Raw genomic sequence first — 20190 nt, forward strand, 5'->3', positions numbered from 1 at the left:
TATAGGTGCTGGTCAGGATCTCTTACAGTAAACCTGTAGTGTGGATTAGCATCTTGTTATTTTCACTAACCGCCTGTGTTCCTGTAAGTGAGATCCATCCACAGAGGAAACATATGACTTGTGCTCCCACACATATATGTGCATGTCTGCATTTGTTTAGATACAACATTTAGTTGTCAGGTTTAGGATGGTGGAATAAATTCGACAGATTACTCTTTTTTTTGGTACATTGTTTTACGGATAAAGAAATTGTTCATTCGTTTGCATTTTTGGAAAAGAAGGTCAAGTTTCCTTTGGAACTGTGAAATTGTTTCATATTCAACAATCATTTTTGCCCATTCACCTGAAACCAAACTCACATTAAGGACCCATTAGTCCCCAATAGTTAACACAAGGCAATTTCACGTCTATCTACAATACATTATTGTACTGCTCTGTTCACTTGTAATAATATCAAATTATCATTTATTCAACATATAAAATCTATTTTCTGGAGACATGATAAATTGATTTTCATAAGCATTATAATTGGTATATTTATTAATAAAGGATATATATGTGGGTGTTGTTTATGCATTAGCGATCTTCCGCTGTCAGAGTAAAATAAATAACTACAGATGATATTACATTAATATATGGTTGATTTATATTCAGAATCAGTGAGATTTCATACACTGCAGCCCATCTTAGGTTATATCAAATATAATGTAGCAGACATTATGCTATATGTATTTGAAGCATTCATATAGTTTCCAGTTTATATTTTCACCTTATCAAGTGATGAAAGCGATCCTGTCTACATTGGAAACCCTATGATTAAAAAATATATATATATATATATATATATAACATATGTAACAGTAACATTATTCATTTGTAATTGTGACAAATGACTAAATAAGATTAATGACCGTATGTTAAGGGGTGTGTGTGTGTGTGTGAGTACTGTAAGTATCTGTTTTTATGAGTTCCTGGTCGTGATTCATAAGAACCGAAGACAAATGACGCGTCTCTCCCGAACGCCAGGAAGTGTGTTTGTCTGTGTGAATGTTTTCAGGCCCCTGTGAGGACCGCTCGCCAGCTTCCTGTTTCATTAAATGAAAAAGGCCTTCAAAGACGAAGGCAATTCTTTGTAAGGGACACCATTTGGTTACAACAATCTTTTCATGTATATTCATATCCATAATTAATACATGCAAATTATTCAAATACACATATTGATGAAACAGAGAATTCCAGAAAAGTGACGTGCTAAACATACACTGAATATACATTTCTATCATGTTTTTACTTCATATATTGTTTTAACCTATGATTTATGTAAACTAGTGTCAGTGCATGCATACATTTACTGCATGAATGTGTGTGTTATGCATGAGACTCTGGTTTACAGCACATGTAATAATAATAATTTTATTTATATAGCACCTTTAAAAATAATGTTTACAAAGTGCTCTACAGAGATTCAAGGCAACACAAATGGAATAGTAAGAAACAAATATAACATTTAAAAATATATATTGAAATAGAAAATAAAAAACAGACAAACTGAATTAGGGGAACCAAAGTTCTGCATAAAAGGACGAGATCACTTAAAAGCTGTTCTATATAAATGGGTTTTAAGAAGTGATTTAAAAGAAGTTTAGTATTGTTTGTAGAGAAGGTTGCAGCACATGCACCTTGCTGGGAGAAAATACAGAGGAGCAGTTTGGATTAATATTTAAAATCAGCGGTACCAATCGGAAGCAGAGCTCTGCAGAGGTCGCTGGGGTCATGTGTAATATGGCAGGGGTCGTAGATATAAAGCTGACCTTTGCACTGAGAGCACTCGCTTCCCTGAGTCGGCAGAGTGGGATAGTGTGCACTCAGCATCCCACCGCCGGCGCAGAGGGAGCTGAGCGGGCAGAAGATGAACAGGAGGAGGAGGGAGGAGTCGGAGCTCCAGAGGTCGGCGGGTCAGAGGAAGGCAGCCGGGCCCCGCCTTGACCTCCGCTCCACGCCCTCACAGCGCCCACTGGGATGGGGTGCTTCTGGGGTCTGCATTCTCTCTAATGTTAGAGTGAATATATGTTATAGCCATGAATAATATCCATATACTAGAGCATTGTAAACATGCTGGAAAGAGTATAGATTATTATAAAATATTGGAATTGTATTGATTGTTCTAATTATTAGAACAATGGAGGAAGCAGCTTGCTCTTCATATTCAGGAAAACATCACCTCATCCCATGTGACTCTGCAAAAGCTGAACAGTCACAATAAATCAAACAGGTAACTACATCAGACACACACACACACACACACACACACATTATGTTATATTATCAGCTGTATTGTAACCATTAGCCTCAAAGCCGGTTATCAACATAACAATCACAAGTGGGAATTCACAAACCTGGCATGTTATATAATCTGCACTGTTCTGTATCCATCTATCCATCTATCTTTATATCTTTATATCCATCCATCTATCTTTACATCCATCTATCTATATATAAATATATATATCTATATCCATCTATCTTTATATCTATCTATCTTTATATCTATCTATCTTTATATATTTATATCCATCTATCTTTATATCCATCTATCTATGTATCCATGTATCCATCTATATATCCATCCATCTATCTATCTATCTATCTTTATATCATCTATCTATATATCCATCCATCCATCTTTCCATCCATCTATCTTTATATCTATCTATGTATCCATCTATATATCCATCCATATATCTATCTATCTTTATATCCATCTATCTATCTATCTATCTTTATATCTATCTACCTATCTATAATCTCGTCCTGGTTGAAGTATTATTCAGATTAAAGAAGGTTTTCTTTGACCGCTGACGATCCTTCAGTGTTTGTGAAGTTGTGCATTGAGCCGAGAGTTATCAGAAGAAGTTGCAAGGTCTTCTCCCGGTAAATCATTCTCCACATGGTTCTGTTCTCTCATGTATAAATGCAGTGGTGTGTGTCGGGGAGAGCACAGGCAGACACAGTTTGCATTGGTTATTTGAATCTAATTTAAATGTTAAGTAATTTATGCTCAGCAACCAGAAGGAAATTATATAATCTCACACGAGTCTCTTCCATTTACATCTTGATCCCCATGGCACCGCCGAGCTGCCAGGGTCCGACATCAACACAACAAACACGAGTTGCTGCACGAATCAGATCAGAAATCCAACCAACAGGGAGCTGGGCTGGAGAATTATGCTTTACAGCAGGCCTATTCAACTAGCGGCCCGCGGGCCGCATGCGGCCCGTTTGAGTTTAACTCTGGCCCGCAAGACTGCCTGCAAATCACTATAGCTTGGTAATAAAAAATAAAACTGACGGACACGCCTCTTTTATACATTGAGACATCTAACCCAGAGCCATCGAGTTTCACTCCCCCCCCCCCGTCAACAACTCTTCTCGGTTTGATGCCGGCGCGCGCAACGCTCAGCTGTGATGCTCGCACAGGTGAGCATCGGGTGCTGATTTGATCAATATTCTGTGCGGCCCTCACACCCCCCGTGATTTTCTTATTCGGCCCACTTGCTACTGAAGTTGAATAGCCCTGCTTTACAGTATCTTAATGGTGCTTTTTCTAGCCTTTTTATTTGAGCATTATAACGACAATTAACAGCCTCTCTAATGTCATATTAGAAATATTTGCATGATGTAGTGTGTTTAAAATGACGCGCTGCTCTGTGACCGTAACTCATTTAATTCATGTCTAACACTTTGAACCCTACGAGACGCCATAGATCCATCTGTTGATGGATGGTGGAGGTCTGGATCGTGGAGGTCTGGATGGTGGAGGTCTGGATCGTGGAGGTCTGGATGGTGGAGGTCTGGATGGTGGAGGTCTGGATGGTGGAGGTCTGGATGGTGGAATATGCCGACTACCAACTCTTCATCCACTCTGTCATCTTCATTGTGTTGTTCCTGTGTTTTAATTAGTGTGTAATGATTCCTTCTGGTCACATGACATCTATGACACCTGTCCATCCTGGAGAGGGATCCTCCTCTGTTCTCTCCTCACGGGTTCTGACCTTTTACCCTGAAGGGTTGTTTGGGAGTTGTTCCTGATCCGATGTGAGGTCAAAGGTCAAAGGTCAGGGATGTCTTTGTGTACAGATTGTAAAGCCCTCAGACACATTTGTAATTTGTGAAAATGGGCTCTACAAATAAACTGAATTGAATTGACTTGAACAAGATCCACCCGTAGCCCTGCAGCCACAGGCGTCTGGTATATTGTATCTGTGTCTTCCCACCAATGAAGTCGTCAACCTTCCGTCGTGGCGGCTGCTGCGTTGACCCTGACCTGGAGCAAAGGTCCAGCGTGGTCCTCTCTATCCGTCTTTGGATAAGGGAACATATTCAGCTTTACCACACAAACTACATATTTTCATGAATTTTCCATCTTCTCTTCTTTTCCGCACCATAAAGAATAAGTGATGTGTTTACGTTACTGCATTGTGATATTCTTTAGATGACTAAATATTCAGTTTGACGCGTGCCGACAGTGCGTTCAGTATCGCTTCACAAGATTCTATCATCAGGGCTGAGGAGAAAATACACAGCAGCCTCAACATGGCGGCAGCTTGTCTCCTGAATACCAAAGCGTTGCCCCCGGTCACCCTTCACCGTTCCTTCCTCCCTTCATTGCTCTCCTGACAAAGTGTCAGTCTCTCCCGTGTCTCTATTAGCCACGGCCTGCCATCACTGCCGCTCCCCTCTCCATTCCTCCATCCCTCCCCCTTAGCTCAACCCCCTGGGGAGGAGGGATCCTGCTGATGCATCACCACCCGAGATAATTTATTTAAATGACAGATTAGGAGGGTAACTCGATTAGTGTCCGATACAGTATGTAGTGTCTGTTACCAATCTAATAAAGCCAACCTCCCTGCCCCCTTCTGCGTCTTCCTCCTAGCCCCTCCCCTCATCCTCACACCCGGCCCCCGAGCCTGTGTCTGCCGCAATAAGCCCCCAGTTCGATGGGGGGGAGAAAGAGAGGGGGGGGCAGTCGAGGCTCGTCTCCAGGGCGCTAATACGATCGCAGGCAACGGCCACCGAGGCCTCCGCATTAATTGAATCGCGGGGCCGGAAAGCTGCGAGGTTTGGCGAGGCGCTCATCGACTCATTGATCGGCGCAGAGGGCCCTCAGAAAAAAAGCCTTGCAGTCGCGGCCAATCAATCAAACAATTAAGCCGAGTCTCTGCAGCCGGCTGTGCTCCACTTAAGTCTCACCTCCGAGCTCCCGCTGCTGCACGTTTCAGATTAATTGCTTCTCGCGACAGAACCGGCACAGCGCCTCCCCCCTCTGTGGGTACCTGGGGGAAAGGTAACTGGGAGTCTGCATTGCTCACAACTCCCATCTCTATAAAGCGCCTGTGCACACTGACAATAATCCCCGCTCCGCAGTGTGTGTGTGTGTGTGAGTGTGAGTGTGTGTGTGTGTGTGTGTGTGTGTGCTCAGCGCCACCTGCACTCCTTTCTTGTTACATCGAAGCATGTTTTCAACTCATTTTAGTGAAACAACTGGAATACTTGCGTCAGCTCGTGTTCTCTCTAGGAAACGGGCAGGTAGAAGATTTTATGTTGTAGCTTCTTCAGTGAGAAGGTTGCACCCATCAATAGGAGGTGTGTGTGTGTGTGTGTGTGTGTGTGGGGGGGGGGGTTGTCAGTGTGGCCTTTCTTGCAGCGTGCCCCTCCTCCGACCATCTCCTCTCCTTCCCTTTCCTCTGGTCGCCTCCCCTCTTCCAGTCTCACAGGGCAGATAAACCATGTCCTCCAACAGGGGCGGATTGTTCCTCGGCTTCGTGACTGGACTCCACCGCCGCTCTCCTGCGGCCATCTGGCACGATCACTTCTGTTCACTATGGCAGAGCCTGTCACCTTAAGACTGCGCCTCCCTGGCATGCCGCCCCAGCGAGCATCTGTCAGAGGGGACGAGTGGGGGTTTAATTGCTGTCTCGCTTTACACGCTGCCTCTTTCCCTCTTCCGCCTTTTCTTTTTCTCTCCCAATATTCCCTCCTTGGCGTTCACCTCCATCATGTTGGGATGCAACAGACGGGTTTAGGAGTCGAGTCTAAAGCCGCTCTGGTGTCCTCCGAAAGCCCCTCTTGATTACCTCTCACCGCTGCCCTCCTATCGCAGGCATCGCCTTGGCTTTTGGCACCGAGTGGTAAATTAAAGCGTCGCTTTTTTTAGGAATGTGTCCTTAATCTTTCCGGCTGGCCACACGGCCTGATTTGTGACCTTGAGGATGTGTGTCTGATGCTGGGAGGGTGGCAGGATGTCACGTGTTAGGCATCCAGGTATACTTTGAAGGAACACAAAAGAAATAATAAAATATTCGTATTTACTGGATGCCCATCATGCATAGCACTGTAGATATTTTATATAGTGTATGTTCAATATTTGCAGGTATATTGTAGGTAAATCCAAAAATATCTCTAAAATTATGAGATTTCTTGTAACACAGCTTGAGAATGTTTCCAATGTATTTCGGGTGTTTTTTTCTTTGTTTTCTTCACTTTGTTAGTTAAACCATCCAAATACAGAGAAAGGCGTAAGAAACCAACAGTAAGAGGCATGGTTTACTTTTTCTTTACTTCCCAGCATTCCTGAAGTAGAACAGTTGCATCTCATTGAAATCATCCCGGTGATAGCTCATTCTAGCTGAGCGGCATTGATCCCATGCCAAGTCCTTTCTCGTGTCCCGTCTCTGTACCTTTTGGAGACGTCTCTGTCTCTGTGTTGATGTGCTGATACTCACCAGAGGGAAGAAACCACTTCTAAACATTTCCTGCTTTGTTCGACGTGATGATTTGTATTCTGCTTCCAGAGAGATTCTCTTTCTGATCGGTCTGTGACCCTGGATGTCTCGACTCCACCAGGTTGAGTGAGGATTGATGCCAGCTGGCAGAGACAGCAGTCTCTAGCTAGGACTCAATAGGACAATGGCATTCATACGGTATTATGTGCTGTTAATTTGTCTTTTTATATTCATGTTCTCTGTTAGCTTCCACACATTTCCAATTGAATTGCCTATATGCTTTCACCCTTTTCTCTTATTTTTGTGCTGTGCAGCCATGACAAGCAAATGGGAGATGCTAATGACTATCCCACTCCCAAGCTCCAATTAGCTGAAGAGAGGAGCTGGTTAATTACTTCTTATAATGTTCACCAGCCAATCCTCCAGGCTCTGCAGAGATATATTATAATTATTCTGCCAGCTAATGTTCCTACATTCCCTGTCCAGCCCACAGAATCAGCTATGCCTGGACCAGTTTTATTTCACTTCATATTCCACTGGATATTTTAATGGGCCATCGATAGTTGGAAGTGTATGAGTAAATGTATGTGGGGTATTATTACACATACATAACAGTTGAATAATAAGCCGGGAGTGCGCTTTCCATTTTCCCATGGCTGCCTTTATTTGGTGACAGACACACTAATGCTTTTTAACTGTTTTGCTTTTTAACTGTTCTGCTTTTTAATTGTGTCCATTTTTAAATATGTTGTACGGCGACCTTGAGTGCCTTGAAAGGCGCCTTATAAAATGAATGTATTATTATTATTATGAGCAGCTTGGAACGTCTAACTGTCCTTCAGACGGTGTTTCTCCCGTCAGGAAACACACACACACACACACACACACACACACACACACACACACACACACACACACACACACACACACACACACACACACACACACACACACACACACACACACACACACACACACACACACACACACACACACACACACACACACACACACACACACACACACACACACAGCTCTGCATTCGAGAGATGTTAACTAACTGTCTGCCTCCATGTTTGTGTCGGAGGGGAAATGAGACAACAACTGGAACACTAGTTGAGGGGAGAAACAAGGAAGGAGGACACATCCAATTATTCTGGAAGGTTGATGAGGGTGTAAACATTTTGGCAAGCTACACTAATTATGACTGCCTGACTCATCTCAACACTCCAAAACACGCCACTGGAAGCTGACAGGTGCATTTTGATGACTGATGGTTGTGTATTCTGAATGTAAGTGTGTGTGTGTGTGTGTGTGCGTGTGTGTGCGTGCGTGTGTGTGTGTGTCTTTAGTTTTAGACTCCGGCTCTGTCAGTTCTGACTGCTGACAGTGAACAGGTTCGCTGTGAGAAGCTTCTGAGGAGTCCCACAGGGATCCTATTAGGGACACTTCATCTGATTGCTGAGGCTGTATTACAGACATATAAAACACACACATATGTTGTCTTCTGGAGAACCATCATGTATGTGCATGAACAGTATGTTCAACACCTCTCCTCAGACAAACATGTGTCTGTCAAGTATTCAAATTCTTGGTGAATGTTGACATGAAAATAATAATTTATCAAGTTATCGGCCTTTAAAATGTCAAAACCCAAAAGTTAATGCTGGCATTATTTTCAAACTCAGTAAACATCCTTATTTGTGTAGCACTCAGACCAATTAACCCTTGTTCATCCCCCCCCCCCCCCCCCATCTTCTGTTTGTGTCCCGGCAGCAGAGATTAAGAGTCAAAGGCAGCGCATTATTGAACCATCTAAAGGGCGATTGATCTTGGTTGGAGGTCATCAATAAATGACCCTCATGATAATCAAAGGCGGATCAATACATGACCCGGTTGCCAAAATGTGCATCGATACACAACGTTGTTATATCATGTAATGATTTAATTAAACATGACATGCACCTCTGTAGAGTCCTCCAACCCGAGTGAGGCCAGGCGTGGGCCTAATGACTTCAGTTATAATCGTAATTCAATCTTATACTTACAATGGTTCGGTTGCAGGTCTCTTCATACGGGACCATCTTCATACGATGTTTATATTATGAACCAAGGAGCCAAGAAGGGAACAACAGACACATCCGTGTTGTCTGTTGTATCCAGTTGCTATATCGTGATGGTTAAACTCCCCGATGAAGCCTGTACTCGTGCAGGCCTTTGGGAAAAGATGGAGCACATCCTCGTCAGACCAGAGTTACAGTGCACGCTCCAGAGACTACTGTAAATGTAGGAAATATGAGAGGGATTATGAAAGTGAATGAACACATACAGGAAGCAATGTCTCCACTAAGTCTTCCCCCGAGGGCCACACTTACATTAGATTACTATTATTAAGCGTGTTTTTGAGGGAGAGGGTGAAATCCAAACTGCCCGGTTGAATGATTGAGGCTCATTTTTTTTATTAGCAGATTTAGACTCATAAGGACAATTCGTCCTGTTGATTTTCTTCCCGATGAGCCAAGGCAGAGTCCAACCACCTCAGTGAAAGGGGAACACAGCTGGAAGCTAAATAATGCATAGAATGAAAGCATTAGACATTGTGCTAGAGCTCGGGGACGTACCGTCACTGCTGAAAGGGAACATAAAACCTTTGCACCACTGATACTTGTAATGTATAAATAAGACATTCTGCAGTTATTTGCCATCTTCTTGTTACATAAATGCTGTTTTCAGACGTTTAAACAGTCACTTTGCATGCGTTGGTGGGCGTTACCTACGGAGGATCATCTAAACGGGTTATCCTGTAGCCACAAGCACATTCCTGTTTGGTCTGCATGAACCATCAGGCCATTCATTATCATCGCCTCTTAGAACCTTGGGTCTCTGCAATATACATACAAACCACAGACAAATATATGCATGGATATACTGTATAAATATTGATATATGCATCGGTAACATGCACACACCCTGTACTATCAGTTCTCTGCAGTAACTGCAAACGCCGTTTGTCTCCACAACTGTATGCGTAGCAAAAACAGAGTGAGGCTCCAGTGTTTGAATAGTTGAAGACTAGCAATGTGTTTGGCTTTGAGTCAGTTACAGGATGACCTTCATTCACATCCATCGAGACAGCATGGATCCCTGTGAAGAGGAGGAGGGGGAGTGCTGGTGATGTTTCTGTTCTGTCCACTAGCAGCATGTCTCCGAGTCCCTGGCTCTGAAAACAGATCCTCTCCCCCACAGGAAGAGGGGGGACGAGGACGAGGAGACGGGGAAGAGACCTTTCAAGGTAAACGAGCCAGAAGGGGTCGAAGGGATGGAATGGGGGGAAAAAGAAAGACAAAGAGGGGTGATCGCAAAGAATGAAAATGAGCAGCTAGCCAGACGGGGTTACACGGAGAGGTGCCGGAATATAGCGAGGCAGAGGGGTAGATGCAGCAGGGAGGCGAGTGGGAATTGCAGAATTGCAGAGGAACTTCTTCAGAGAAAGTGCGTTGACGCATCCAGCATCCAGTGGAATGTCTACAGTAATTACAAATTCTGATGCAACATGCAATATATTGGCTTTCTTAAGTAGACAAACGGCACACGGGTGACGTGGAAGAAAACATGCCTGTTTTGATTTACTCTAAAACCACCGTAAAATACAACAGTACATTCAAACATACCCAGAGAAACAAAGAATGTACAGCCAGTCAAATGGTACCGCTCATGTTGTTATTTGCAAATGCACGACCAAACATCAGGTCACAACCCGTTAACCCTCCTGTTACCTTAGGGTCAATTTGACCCCATTCAATGTTTAACCCTCCTGTTACCTTTATATTTACTGACATATTTTACCCTCGGGGTCAATTTTACCCCAGCAATTAAAACCTCCAGAAAATTATTAGAATTAATATTGTTTCCCAAGTTTAAGTGTGAGGTACTTTATGTTTGTTTGTTGACTACCTAAATAGCCCTTTAAATATATAAAAAAGTTGATATTTCTTATATGTTTGACAGTGAAAAACAGCCTGGGGTCAAATTGACCCGAAAGAACACCGACGTTAAACATTGAATGGGGTCAAATTGACCCGAAAGGTAACAGGAGGGTTAACACAGTCAGCCCTCTTCACATACGGGAGAGGTCACACACGAGGGTCCCACGTCGCCTTGATCAGAGCAGCCGGTGGAGCGAGGCGAGAAACTTCCCACCGCGAAGGAGCCGGGAGCAAACTGATGGAGAGAAAGGGACACGCGGGAACAGAAGGATGGAGCGACGAAGGGGAGGACGTCATGAGGTTCTCTTGGTTAGCGCTCCGATTATCATGTTCCGAGTTCTCTGGCAATCAGAGGAAGCAGAGAAGGTTGTCTTCCTCTCAGAAACGTGTTCGCCAGACTCAGGCAGACGATACAAACACATCTACTCGGTTATCTTGAGAGAGCAGCAGGTGAACGCTGTGGGAGGAATCGACTGTCAAGAGGCACAGGTCAGTGCCTCTTTATGGAAATAGTCCAAGGCAAACACCATGGTGTCTGCTGGAGAGCATCCACATTCTCCCTTGGAGAAACAATGGAATATCTTTTACCACCACTCCACACAAAATGCAACAAATAGACAAATATGTTTTTAAAGCAATACAAATTATTCCTTGATTTAAAAGATCTTTGTCAATTTGAAAGATACGTTTGCCGTTTATCTCTCACCTCTTTATGTGTGGAAGGGATGATGTCAAAGCTAAATAATTATGTTCACCTAATTATTATAAAAATGATTGTATCTGATCCAACTTCTATGCATGAGACAGAAGGGAAACACATTGCTTGTGATGGTTTTCTGCAAATCTAGATCTCCTCTAAACTTACACAAGAAATAAACTTCAGTTTAATTGTACATCTTCTCATATCTAATTAATTGAACACATTGTGTGATATACATCCACATACAGTATGCAGCCTCAAAACCTTCTGCAGTTCTATGTAGAGTATGGATGTGGTGTGTATGTGAATGGATGTGACTACATCACTTGTGAATGCAATTAAACATCATTATTAAAGAGTCGACACAGAGAGGGCTGGATGGAAACTTACAAGCAGGAGACAAAAGTGTCACATTAGTCAGAGTTTATTTAACTAATTTAGGTTTTTACCCAATAGCAGTCATTTACAATGTGCACAGGAACATGTGCCACTGTCATTCTTATTTTAGCTCTATTTTCTCCTGGTATTTATCAAATGGATGAGTTTGGCCTGAACTGTTTCTTCCCTCATATTTCAGTCGCAAGACGAGCTGTTTTCATGTCTACCGTCTCCTGAAGAGCTGGAGGGAGACGCTCCGATTTATTAGAGCGAGACCAATATAGTTCTCATATGGACGAGGATCATTTCTCCCTGCTGGACGCTTGCCTCATACTGCTTTTGAGTTGGAGCAACCTCTATGCATAGAACAACATTTGAAAATATGTTTGGACACGGTTTTATAGTTAGGATAATTGTATTTTAATTTGCTTCTTTTTTTTCTTCACCCAATTAGCTGATTTCATTTGTTGTGTGGAAAAAGAATCTTCATCTTGTTAAAACAAATATCCTCAACAATTCCGAATGAGAGTTACAAATTCCAAACAAAGCCAAACATTTCGGAAGTAAGTTTATCCGAAGAGGAAGTAGTGGAGATAAAATAGGACGATAACTAAAACTGTCATTTACATACACAAAGGAGGATATTATAAAGAAAGGAGCAAACGAAGCCACCATTCAGTGGCTCTTCTTCACGACGTATTGAGCTCCTCTTGTTCATTTAAATGTTGATGAAAAAGGTCAGAGAAGAACAATGTGATTCAGATGTGATGTAATCCAACTCCCCAAGCTGACAAAGCAGAGCGGCAGGGCGGTGGTGACTCATGTGACTGTCAGCGCTGTGGGGGTCACGGGTTCCAGACACGTGTCACTCAAGGAAAAGACTCCAACCGCTGGTCCTTACGTTCACATCCCCATCAGACAAACTGCTTCTTCAAAGTATTGTGGTTATTTGAAACCAATCACTTCTGAACTGAGATAAAGCAAACATGGCCGAATGAGTCTAAATCAATCTATATTTTCCCATCACAACAGAAAAGGAGAGCAGGAGACGGGATATGGCGAGGAAGGAGAATTGATATGGACTTTGCTTTTTGCCTTCCTGTTCCAGAGTGACTTCAGCTTTGACATTGGGTCCCTGTGACAGCCTCTGCTCCAGTTGCAAGACATCCGACACTGACAGCTGTGAGTGAGTGTGGGTATGTGAGTGAGTGAGTGTGTGTGTGAGTGTGTGTGTCTGTGTTGAATATGACTGGAATGACTAACGCCAATATACTCAAACACACACATTCATGCCGTTAAATGTACAGCTACAGATAGTACAATGCCAGGAGGGAAACGACAAGCGAACGCACAAGACTCACTTGACACGATGCAGTGAAACAGAGAAGGAATTAGTGAAATCAAACGTTTGTCTGCCCATTAGTCAGCCAGCGAGGCGCAATGAGTCCCCGCCTCACACTCTGGCCTGAAGCTCTGAGAAGCTCTTGATGTCTCACTTCATCGGCACACGCCTTCACACGCGTGTGCCACCCAGCCCCAGACGCCTCGCGGTAAACGAGGAAGCTTCTCTCGGTGGAGTTCAGATCTCCGCCAGGTGTCTCTGCGACGCCCGCTGCTGCATTGTGGGATTGAATGAACACGACCCGCGATCGGCCAGCGACCGACTCCATTGCAGGTGTAACAGCGTGTTGTCCAAGTCTCACGCAACAGACGCTCTCTTTACCTTCACATTGAAAATGCGGAAGGTTATGTTTTGATCGCCGTGTATTTATTTATTTATTTGTATGCGTGTTACTCGCATAATAATAAAAAGTTTTAAACTGAATCGCATGAAATTTGGTGGGATGATTGGTTATTATCCGGGGACCATTTGATTAGATTTTGGGATCAATCGGGTCAAAGGTCAAGGTCATGAAAAGGTCAATATTTCATTTTACCATAGCACGGTCAATTTGTATCCAATTGGCATGCAACTAATGCCAAAATGTTCATAATTCAATGCCCAATCTTGTGATATGCGAAGGTATGCGCTCTACCGAGTGCCCGTTCTAGTTTATCTTTGTGAGCGTCTCCACCGGCTCCGAGCCGTCTCTAATGGCTGGCTACGAGTATACCGAGAGGAGAATCAGCAGGCAGCCAATGGCAAACAGTGTAAAACAGGTCAGAAAATGAGTTTTGAGAAATTGTGAGTCACCGCAACTACCTTGGGCATGGAGCCATAACTGGCCACCCAAATTATTATGCAGTTGGCTGTATCAGAATGCAAGGTTTGCCATGGCCAACACAGAGGTGCCCACTTACTCGCTCTCGCTGTTTACTCCCCTCGGGCATTTTGTTCTCGAGAGTGTGCATCATTAAGAAAGGGTTCCTGCAAAGGGGGAAACAGCAGATTCATAACCTTATTAGAGAATCCAAGCTATCAGAGCTAGCAAACTTGGCTGCTCACAGGGCAATAAGTTCAGTTTATATGTAGTTAGCCAGAAATATTCAAGCAGCTAAATAGTAAAATCGTGGCAGGAAAGCTGAATTAACAACATCTTAAAGAATGCTGCAGGCCCCGAGTGCTGCAAGCCCAAAAACCTCAACCACACTAACTCGATGACGAGCTGCAGCAGATGGGCGATGCAGTGGGTGGCTGGGATGAGATTTAGACCTACGCAGGCGTCTGCCTGTCTGTCCATCTCTCTCTCTCGAGCCCGATTGGCCGCTGATCGGATATAATGACGGGTCATTTAGACCTAATTGGTCACAGGCGTATGACCACTCTGTCCGACTTTCAATTCACGCAGAGGAGAGAAAGACGGTGAGAAGGAAAGGAAGCTGGGCAGAAGGGGCGGTGGCGCGTGAGACCGGAACCGAGATGCATTTTGATGGTTTTAATGTGTGTATCAGGAGGAACCTCAGCCACCGTCAGCCTTCATACTCCAGAGGAATGAAATCCCTGGCTTTGATCCAAAGACCTCTTCAATCTCTCCGGCGGAGTGTGGCCAGCTCGGCCCATTTGTCTTACCCGTACAGAGGTAATGGATTCGGGAGCGGGCGACAGGTTCTGGCCCTGTTTTCTATGCATGAACTTCTAAGTGTTTTATGAATATGTTTGGCTCCTGGAGTATCCAGACTGAGAGAGTGCACGGAGATATTGATATACATACATGCAGCGCCGCCGCTCCCATAGAGCACTACGCGCTGAGCACCGAGTCCTGAGGGGGCAACTAAAAAATCATCATAGTTATAATAATTATAATGTCGATATTATTTCAGTATAGAAATATTAGGCATCTTTTAGGCATGTTTATCACAAAACAGGCAGAACAAGAGATATATTTAGTTGCTCAAAGAAAGTTACTAAAGTACATCTATGTGTACATTTGCTGTGATATTGTGCATTTTACCCTTTTGGTCCTGAACCTGCAAACACACACACACTAAAACTGCTTGATGTGCATTCATGTGGAAGCGATTGATTTTCTTCCTCCTAATTTCTCCGTGGATCAATAGCTGTCCAGGACGATGCATGTGAACACGCAGCTGAAGCCACGGTCCAAGTCCTGATATCCGGTTTTTCTGGGTTTCTCAAGAAAGAAAGAAAGAAAGACACTAATTGGAGTCTCACACAGGAAACGCCGACTAGCATCATCTTTACTGTGTTCAGTGCAAAGATTTACCGTTACCTTTACCGCACTCTGCTAACCTGCTCACCGTGTACAGTCTATACATTTCAGTCGTAATCGGTGTTTACACCATGAATGTGTTCACGTGTCATTACAACACAGATTTATAATAAGAACCGTTTGTACATCATTATTTAAACCCCTCAACCCTGTGAGTGTTATTGCATTGTTATTGCTATCAATAAGTTAGCCATGTTTTAATTACTCTTGCATTAAAGGCCTCACGCTGCGTTTAATAATTGCAGTTGTATTCCTTATTGTTTATTTCGCCCCGTGCTGTCGAATTCACTTCAATGCAATTTCATTACTGTGACCCGTTAAATATTCATCGAAGCTGAATTCAAAGCAGTTGAGGGTAATTAGGTGTTTGGTAATAAACAGAATAATCCTTTGTGGAACATTAGTCACTGATTGACAGCTGTCAGCTTACTCTCATTCCCTGTACAGTTGTTCTACCACAAGTCACACTGTTGTATATGTACTCTGAATGTACGTATGCTCTGACACTGATTATGCACCATGTATGCTGTGTTTACTGGAATGCGTGACAGAGCACATTAATCAGGCTTAGGTATGTTTTTTCTCATTTATCTGATGATATTCAACATGCTACATGTGGTCGGGATGGTTTTCCATCTGTTGGGCCATCATGGAAAATGCCTGTGCTTGATTGGAAGTCATGATCCCATACATCTTCCAGCTGCCTATAGAGGTCACATGACAGCTGCTGTGGATGACCTCACAGACTTAAACTTTGTGTCTGCTAGTCTTTCCCCTTCCTAGTTAAACTGAGAGATGCCGTCCAAGGCGCTCACATCGCGAGAGAGCCTGGAGAGGCACGCCCAGTGACGGGTGGGGGGGAAGAAACAGGCAGTTTGGTGGAAGACAGAGAGAAAGATGAAGGGCTAGACAGAGGGAACACGTCGGGCTGACAGCGCCTGCTGGAGACTGAAAGACCGCCGCCCCACAGCCCCCCGCTGGCTGTCACCGCCACAGAGGAGAGCAGCCGCACGCAGGGGCAGGTGACACCTCCATGGCTCATCACAATACTGCACGGATTTACACACACACACACACACACACCTTCAAAAATGAACTTGTGTTTCGCACATGACAAAGAGCTCAACATTGCGGCGTGTCCTTGACGATCTGTCTGTCGGTGTTCCCAAAGAGTTCAAAACTTCCTCGTGCGTCGGCTTTAGATCTGAGACGTCATCTTGCTGGTGCCATGAGAAATGACATCGGCGTCATCCCTTTGACTCCAGAGATGCTGTCCTTGACTTCCGTGCTGTTTTGAGGGAGGGAGCAACAGACTAAATCCCTGATGGATTAGTGACTTTCCACCATGTGTCTGCCGCGGCCGTCTGACGCAGCGCTGCTTCGAGTACTTCTGGAAAGTCTTTCATCTGAGTGTGGGGCGTAGACTGGAGAGCTTCCAGAGGCCGGACGGCTGTCTGCAAGTGAAATCTGTTGACAGGCACATGAGAGCTTCTTCTATTTCCATGCTGCATTAGTGATACACTTGCACCTTCACTTTACTGTTTATAGATATGAGATATATCCACTGTATATTATATCTGCATTGCACTTGTATACATACTACTGTCTTTGCACTGCAGTTTAATCTGAATCTGATGCTGCAGGACGACCATCGCAGCATTTACGTCGAGTCATGCTCACGTGATACTGTACTTACACGACCACACAAAACCCTCAGCAGGACAGGGAGTAACAGATAGGCTTTGTTATAATGATCACATTCCACTCTCGTCCTTGAACAATTGATTTCTTTGGAGCCATACCTTTTAAAGATACTTATGAACCCTCAGACTCGTAGACAGTATTCAGTCATGCACAGAGGATTCATGGCCTGTTTTGATCTCATTACTGAACCGTGCTAAGATGCAATCATCCCTGTGGGCAAATGACTTCCTGTACCAGCAATAGTGAAATAAGAATAGGTGGCAGCAAGGAAATGTGGATATTTAAAAATGTGGAGTCCAGTTATTAACACTAATAAAAGATGTTTGACATTATGAGGTTTCAAAATGTCCTTCCTCATAAACTGTTGGCATTGAAACTTGCCTGTGTATCCAACAGGGCCAGCTATCCTCTGCATACACACACACACACACACACACACACACACACACACACACACACACACACACACACACACACACACACACACACACACACACACACACACACACACACACACACACACACACACACACACACACACACACACACACACACACACACACACACACACACACACACACACCTGTCCAAAGCTGACAAGCTCAGCAGGACAGGACCTTCTTCCTCTTCATCATTTATTCACCAGCACAGCACACTGTGGCCGGTACATCCTATAGAGCAAACGTTTATTCTCAGCATTCTTCAATTTCCCCCACAAAGCTCTTTTCAAGCTCGGCCTCTCCGCGATGCAACGGGCCGGCCATATTGGTTCCACGAGCCAATTTTGGTTGCTAGCATATTGTGATTCGGTCAAATAGTGCTGAGAGGAGATATTAGTGTAACTGAATACTTGCATGCATGGACAGTATTGTGAATGAATGGACAGGTCATCCATTATGTACGAGTGGTTGAACAGTCATGCACTGAGCCATGGAGGAGGCAGTTCAAGGAAATGACAATCAACCTCAGGGGAGTTCCTTTCATACCAGAATTATGGAATTAAAGAAATAATATTATTAATGTTTGAAACAGCCAAAAATAAAACATAAAAATTCATTAAAATATTAAAACACAACTAATTATAAATCTGGAGCATTTCTAATTCTAAATTTCTAACTGTTGTTGTTTTTTTGTTTGTTTCCCAATTTGATGAAAATCTGTTGCTTTACGTGTTGCAGAGTCTGGGCCATAACTTCTTTGACAATCATATACTCTGAGCTTTTTGTTGTTGCATACTTCATACATGTATCCAGTGCATCCGAGTCTTCTCGTGTACAGAGGTTGTGTCGTCAGCATGAGGCGCTGACATCACGATATCATTGAACAACAACATTACACTGTTGAGTTCTTCCATTCAGGCTCTCGTCACATCACACCTGTCATTTGCCAAAACCCATTCCAAAGTGAATGTTTCCTCACGCTCGCGTCTCATGAGTTGCACTCTAATGTTATTCATGCTAGATAGTTTTTCCTGATGCAAATGGTTTTAAAGCAATGGCCATCATTAGCATGCCACAGAAGTTAATAAGCGACGGCGAGGCGTCTTCGAGGCCCATCAAGGCGAAGGGGAAGGGAAAGGAGGCGGTATCGAGGTTCATGATTTCCCTCATGTGTTGTTGCCATGCATTTTTCATGTGCCTCGTGGAGGAATATACATCAGTAGATTTGACAATTTTGCAATTTAGTAAAATAACTTACATTTTGCTGCATTTAATTAGCATCACCATGACAACCATATCAGAACAGCACCGTTTTTTAAAAGCCCGTATGACATGTAATAATTATATAGCAATGGCCGGATACTGTTTATGATAAGAAAAATGCACATTATATTGTGAATGATTCAAAGAACACTTGTATTGTCTGTGTCTGACTGCGTTCTAATGTAGGTCACGCTGGTCATTAAATGAGAATGAATGTCTTTACCCGAAGAGAAGGAATGGAATGAACGCCTAGCAACTGCAAGCTTGAGGATACAATCAAGGCTGTCCCCTATTCTGACACCCCCCAATGCTTCTTTGAGATAAAGATTAGATTAGATAAGATATTCCTTTATTAGTCCCACTGTGGGACTAATAAAGGAATATCTAATCTAATCTCATCCTCTCAACATCTAAGTCTTAACCTGAGGAGGAGATATACAGTCGAACATAAACAGACAGTTTGTTTCACGCCGGCAAGCAAGTGCATCGGAAAGCAGTAAAACATGAGAAAATGTACCGTTTCTGTGAACACAGTATAATTCACAGCAATGTTCGTATAAGCGAGAAGAATAATGGCAGAATGTGGAGTTTTCTATTGAACATCGATATCAGATGAAGTGCGTCATGAATCCAAAGGGTGGGCAGGAGAATGAAAACACGGGAAGTGGCCCGAGTGCCGAACAATTAAGAAATCAAATCTCTCGATATGAAGCACACGTGTGCAAAGCGTGGAGTTACATTTGTAATTAGTGAGAAAAGTCTTGGATATTTATAGCCGTTGCTCGTGCCATTGCCTCCACATGTCATCACAACAGTATTTCACTGCTGCTCCTTTTATTGACAGCATGTGCTTATTGCTTTGCTGCGAAAGCCTCCCCCATTTAAACGACGGCCCGGTGAGAAAGAACCGATGATTATCTCTCCTCATGAAAGTCACAACCGGAGACAAATAGAAACGCCGCTGACCGGGGTGTTACTCACAGCTCGGCAATCACAGGGGACGCTTCCAGAGCAGCGCGAGTAAGAGTGTGAAATGTAGCGCCTCAGTCCGCCGGGGCTTCATGAGCTCTGCGTCATTCACCCACCCAGAGCCGGTCCACAGGAAGTTCTTACCCGCAGTGACATTGTCCTCCAACTTGAATCCCACTGCCCTCCCTGCTGACCTCTGACCTTGAGTTGCTCACTTATGCACAAAGGCCACAGAGGTCAAAGGAGGGATGACGCTGCAGACTTTTGCTCACAGCTCAACTGAGAACGTGGAGGCCT

The sequence above is a fragment of the Pseudoliparis swirei genome, chromosome 11 (assembly GCF_029220125.1).
Source record: "Pseudoliparis swirei isolate HS2019 ecotype Mariana Trench chromosome 11, NWPU_hadal_v1, whole genome shotgun sequence".
Lineage (NCBI taxonomy): Eukaryota > Metazoa > Chordata > Actinopteri > Perciformes > Liparidae > Pseudoliparis > Pseudoliparis swirei.